The following is a 6,279-nucleotide window of genomic DNA, read 5'->3' as shown; positions in this document are numbered from 1 at the left end:
ACCGGTATCTCCAGCAAGGCTATGTCTATCATGAACAGTTTCGTGAACGACATCTTCGAACGTATAGCTGCTGAAGCCAGTCGCCTCGCTCATTACAACAAACGTTCGACCATAACCAGCAGGGAGATCCAGACGGCGGTGCGTCTTCTTTTGCCCGGTGAATTGGCGAAGCACGCCGTTTCTGAAGGAACCAAGGCCGTCACCAAATACACCAGTTCAAAATAAATCCTCCTCGAGCAGCTTGGAAGTTGGTTGGAAAAAAAAGAAAAAAAATCGGTTCTTTTCAGAACCACAAATTCAACTCGAACGAATTAAAATTTTTCGTCTTCATACTATATAAGTTCCTGAGAGAAAATATAAATAGTGAAAAATATATTTAAAAAAAGTTTGACATCAGAAATGTTAATAAAAAAAGAAAAGAGTAGAGACAACGGCACGCGGTGTTCCCAAGCGGTCACCCATCCAAGTACTGACCGCGCCCGACGTTGCTTGACTTCGGTGATCGGACGAGAACCGGTAGTTTTCAACGTGGTATGGTCGTTGCCTGGTAAAATTTTCCAAGATGGTACGTTGACGATTTTTTGTGATTGTTCGATCGTTTGGATGTGGACATTTTTCGATGGTACACATGTCAGAAAATGTACAAGATTTAAAAGAAGAAAAAAAAAAAATTTTTTTTTGCGAGTCGTTTTTTAGTTTTTTTTTTGCGACAAAATGACGAAAAAAAAAAACTCGTATGAGGCGTTAAATTAAATTGTTCGTTTGACGATCTCAACGAGTCACTTGCGATTAACGTAATTTAAAATTTGAGAACTTACTTACTCACTTGCTTGCTTAGATGGAAATAGCACCCACTTGAAGTAAACGCCGACACGGACCGGAGATGAATAAACTCCGAACGGACGGGGTTAATTCATGAACTGACCGTAGTACGGTCGAAGGTTCGCCGCCGCCGCTACCTGCTTTCTTTCTTAGAACTGATAACAGAGTTGGTTTCTTTGTCTGTTCATTCATCGAAATTCCCACCACTCTGGCCGGGCCGGGCGGGGTGGGTGTGTGTTGTTTCATGATTTGTTCTCTTCTCGATTTATTCTTTTTCCGACGTCGTTCGATTCATAGAGATGTTTTCGTCGAAAGTGTGGTCGCGTTTACATTGCATTAAAATTTAATTTGTTCCAGTGCGACGATGAAACAAGAAAAAAGTTTCAAGTAAGTACGCACGCACGCACACCTACATATTTCATTTTTTAAATCTTTCGACGTTCGTAGTTTCTGCTCGAAATGTCGACTAATAGTAGGGAATGTTTTGTTGATTTGTTTGTTTTTCGTTTTTGAGAAGAACAAATGAAAATTTCGTTGGATTTCTGTCGACGACGACCGACTGAAAATCCGCCGACATCGACGTAGTTTTATTTAGAGTGTCTGAAAAATGCAAACAATGCAAGATTTCCGTATTTTTGTTGGTTTGTGGTGTTTGGGGAGTTTTTTTTATGATTATAAAATGGTTTCGTCGAGAAAATTGCTTCTTTCGCAATGAATTGGCAAGAAAAATTAAAAAACTCGTCCGTTCCCGTCGCTGGATGTTCGACGGTGGTCCGTCTGATTTTCCCTTTATTTTCGTAAAATTGACGAGAATTTCGCCGTCAAAACTGTTTTCGGTGATGTTTCGATGATGGGATTTCGTCGTGTGAGGTAATTTTTGAGGAAAAAATGTCGATTTTGCGAAAAAAGTCGTTCGAAAAGTCCGTTCGTCGTACAAATTCGTTTCTCATGGTCGAGTCCGAATTGACATCGTTTTTTTTCCGACCTGTTCGTCAAGATCGTTTTCAAAAATCAACTCCTACGAAAGGCGAAGGTTTTATCTTCGTTCTTGAAAAAATTCGACCTTCTCGGACGTCATCTTCGACCGTTTGTGAATTTTTTTCCTACACTCTGCAGGTTCGTCGGTCGTCGCTCCGATCCGTGCTGCGTCTCTTTGCGAGGCGATTTTCGAAAAGATCGCACGTACTTTTCGACCGATTCGTTCGTGAAACTTGTAGAGGATGCTTCCAAGTTTGTCTGGTCGAAAGCGGAACTTTCCTGTTATTCGTGGAAAACGCGTAACGTCGGCGTCGAACTTGGATGTCATCTCCTTGTTTCGGAGGGTCTTTGTTCGAGTCGACGTTCGATCGGTCCTTGTTCGCTTTTGGAGGTCGGCTGGTCGTCCGGGAAAACTTGAGGTTATTCAGGAGGCCATCGCCGACCGAATCGCTCATGTTCCCGCACCCGGAGGCGGTGATCTTCGCGTAAAGAGAACGATGCCATCACGCGAAAGCTGTATTCGAGGCCCACTGAATTTTCTAACTCGACGAGAAGGCTCTCGTTTAGTCCGCGGTCCGCGCGTTTTCGAACGCGCCAACACTTTGACTTTGGCGCCCAATTCGTTCTGTAAAGTTCATTCGTTCTTTCACCGAAGAATAAGCCTACCTATAATAAAAAGAAAAAAACGCGCGCGCGATAGACGAAAATATGGCCGACGTAGAAAATCAAGCAGCTTCGACGGTCGCCGGTGCCACTTCCGGCTCCTCACCGGTGAAGAAGGAGAAGAAGCCCAAAAATCCGAGAAGCAAACCTTCTCATCCGCCCACTTCGGAGATGGTCACCAACGCCATCAAAGGCTTGAAGGAACGCGGCGGTTCTTCGTTGCAGGCGATCAAGAAATATGTCGCGGCCAACTACAAAGTCGACGCGGAAAAATTTGCGCCTTTCATCAAGAAGTACCTTAAGGGCGCCGTCGCATCCGGTTCGTTGGTCCAAACCAAAGGAAAAGGAGCTCCGGTTCGTTCAAGTTGGCTTCTGCCGTCACCGGTGCAGCTAAGGCTCCGTCCGCCACGAAAAAGAGATCTGCCGCTGCGACCGCGTCGTCATCGGCGAAATCCAAGAAGACGGGCGTTGCTAAACGTTCCGTCGCGTCAGCGCCGACGTCCGCCGAAAAAGGATCCGCCTCAAAAGCCGGTAAGAAGGCCGCCCCCGCCGCTTCGGCCAAGTCTAAGAAAACTGCCGCCGAAAAGAAGAGCGTCGCCGTATCGAAGGCTAGAAAGGCTGCGTCCGCTCCCGAAAAGAAAGCCAGCGCCGCCTCCAGATCGCCCGTCAAACCCAAGACGCCATCGAAAGCGAAGAAATCCAACAAGGCCGGTCCAACCAAGAAACCGAAAGCGCCGAAACCGAAAACGGCCAAAGCCGTCACCGTCAAAGCGAAAAAAACCGCTTCACCCAAGAGAAAGAAGTGAAAAGTCGACGACGATGATTTAATTTTTTCAACGACGACGACGTCCTGGTGGTTTCGGGAACGTGCTCCGATCGTATATATCGACGTAGGGGCACCATCGATACAAATAAATGGCCCTTTTCAGGGCCACAATTATTTTCAAGAAACGAACGAAAGATTCGCTTGGACAATGCACATTCTGTTGAGGAGATACATACTTTCATTTGATTTTCTTGTCTATTCATTTGACTGTCGAAACAGTGTTATTACAAAGAATGATAAACTTTATTATATAATAATGTTTCAAATAGTCTCAGTTAAAAGAAAATTTAATGTGAAAGAAAAAAAGCAAAAGTTTATCGTTTTATGTAAGTACGAATTTTGTGAATAAATCACATAACCTAACTTTTTTTTTTTTTTTTTTTTTTTTTCAATCTCAAAAAGTTGCATGCGCGAACGATAAATTTTCAATTCGTTGGAAAATAATTGTGGTTCTGAAAAGAACCGATTTTTTTTTTCTTCTTTTAACACCTTCGAAGATGAAGAATTTGTTAATTCTAGATGGTCGGATCGGATGGATGGATGGATGGATGGAGGAAATTTAAGCCCTCTCGCCACGAATGCGTCTCGCCAATTGGATGTCTTTCGGCATGATGGTGACACGTTTGGCGTGGATGGCGCACAAGTTGGTGTCTTCGAAGAGGCCGACGAGATAAGCCTCGCTGGCTTCTTGAAGTGCCATCACGGCCGAACTTTGGAAACGGAGATCGGTCTTGAAATCTTGGGCGATCTCTCGGACGAGACGTTGGAAAGGCAGCTTGCGGATCAAAAGTTCAGTGCTCTTTTGATAACGACGAATCTCACGAAGGGCGACCGTACCGGGCCTGTAACGGTGAGGTTTCTTGACACCTCCGGTGGCGGGAGCGCTTTTTCTGGCCGCCTTCGTGGCCAACTGTTTTCTAGGTGCCTTGCCACCGGTAGATTTACGAGCCGTCTGTTTAGTTCTCGCCATCTCGGATATCGGATGAATCAAATGAAAAGAATTAACGTAGGTAGTGGCTTGCTTGCTTGCTTCGACCGAACGACCGACCGTACGTACGAACGTTCGAAAGTCAACTGAAAATTTTCGTCGCGCCAACGGCCGTTTTATAAACTCGATGAGTCATACGGCGACGCCATTGGTGGATTCGTTTTTAACGCGAGGTGGAGCTGCCGTAACTTATAAATAGTCCCGCGGAATGAAATTTTGACGTTAGTTCCATAACGAACTTGGTCGAAGCTACGTCGTTTTGTACGAAGAATTTCCTAATTTTATCAAGATGACCGGTCGTGGTAAAGGTGGCAAAGGATTGGGAAAAGGTGGCGCCAAACGTCATCGCAAAGTTCTACGCGATAACATCCAAGGTATAACGAAACCGGCGATCAGAAGATTGGCTCGTCGTGGTGGTGTGAAACGTATTTCCGGTCTCATCTACGAAGAAACCAGAGGTGTGTTGAAGGTCTTCCTCGAGAACGTCATCCGTGACGCCGTAACTTACACCGAACACGCAAAACGTAAGACCGTCACCGCCATGGACGTCGTCTACGCCCTGAAACGTCAAGGTCGTACCCTTTACGGTTTCGGCGGTTAATTTTATCATTTTATGACGTGTATCCGCATCCTCAGAGGAATAACAACAAACCCCCCGCAGGCAAGCAAACAAACAAACAAAAAAAAACGGTTCTTTTCAGAACCACAAAATAAATCAAACGAATTAAATATGTTGCTCAATTGTGTGTTTGTCTTCAAATCGAAATGAAAATCGTACGGAGTGAGTGATCATTTTAATTTGTGATCCAGGCGGCGACTTTGACAATTTTGACAGCAGTTTTAGGTTAGAATGACCATCGTTAAAAGAACGTTTTTGCCACGAAGAGTATATTTGAGGTTATGTCCAATATGGGGTAGAGTTACTCTCCTCAGACGTGACTTGAAACAAAATCTCATAGCAAATAAAACGATTGATTGTAGTATTACGGCTCACCGCTGACGACTGCTGCTGCAAGAAATTATCGAGACGGAGAGCACGTATAGGCGACCGGTGTGTGTGTGTATGTTCTTAACAGATTAATGTGCGAAATGTGAAGAAATTTACGACGAATCGAATGTTTCTTGAATTAGATAATCAATAAATTATTATAGATAGAGTTGTCGAGTTCGTGCTTTAGTCGGGCATTGAATTTTTCTAAAAATTACGATGAAAAGTCGTAAAAATCATCTTTCTTGGTTGAATGTAATCGAAAATCTTCCGTTCAGTCTACGCTCGTATAATGAATTAATTGATCGGTTTAACTTTAAAATATCTAAAAGACTTTTTAACATGATTCTCATAGGTTGTTGTATTTTGGCGAAAAAATCAATTCGTTCGAGTTGAATTTTTGGCCCTGAGAAGGGCCGATGTGAAGATGGTTTTTATAAAAGTTTTTGTTTTTCGTTCGAGATGACGGCGGCGAAGAATTAAATTTAAGGCTTCTTTTCGGTCTTCTTGGGCAACAACACCGCCTGGATGTTGGGCAAGACACCGCCTTGGGCGATGGTAACGCCGGAAAGGAGCTTGTTTAACTCCTCGTCGTTCCTTATAGCCAATTGAAGATGTCTCGGAATGATACGGGTTTTCTTGTTATCTCTGGCGGCGTTTCCTGCCAATTCGAGAACTTCGGCGGCTAGATATTCCATTACGGCCGCCAAATAAACGGGAGCACCTGCACCCACTCTTTCGGCGTAGTTTCCTTTACGCAGAAGACGATGAATTCTGCCGACGGGAAACTGAAGTCCGGCACGACTGGAACGAGACTTCGCCTTTCCCTTCACTTTACCTCCTTTTCCTCTTCCGGACATGTTGTTATACGATATAAACAGCAAAAACACCTACTGCGACTGACACGAAGCGCACTGACAAACGTACGGCTTGAAATAAATGCCGAACGCGGCGAAGGCTAGAAATTTATATGGTCGGTACAGCGCCATCTCGTTAGGGCAATGGTCGAACGAC

At 44.4% G+C, this 6,279-nt stretch overlaps 1 non-coding gene across 1 annotated transcript; it reads right to left on the bottom strand.

The window, feature by feature from the left end:
- Nucleotides 1-425: 425 nt before the first annotated feature.
- LOC148165674 (5S ribosomal RNA) lies at nt 426-545 on the bottom strand. Its single transcript, XR_015771263.1, has one exon. It is a non-coding gene; the product is annotated as a 5S ribosomal RNA (ribosomal RNA).
- Nucleotides 546-6,279: the final 5,734 nt, after the last annotated feature.

This window comes from Gnatocerus cornutus, unplaced genomic scaffold (assembly GCF_029298725.1).
Source record: "Gnatocerus cornutus isolate USDA-ARS CGAHR unplaced genomic scaffold, icGnaCorn1.1 ctg00000251.1, whole genome shotgun sequence".
Lineage (NCBI taxonomy): Eukaryota > Metazoa > Arthropoda > Insecta > Coleoptera > Tenebrionidae > Gnatocerus > Gnatocerus cornutus.
This window is presented reverse-complemented; position numbering and strand designations above follow the sequence as displayed.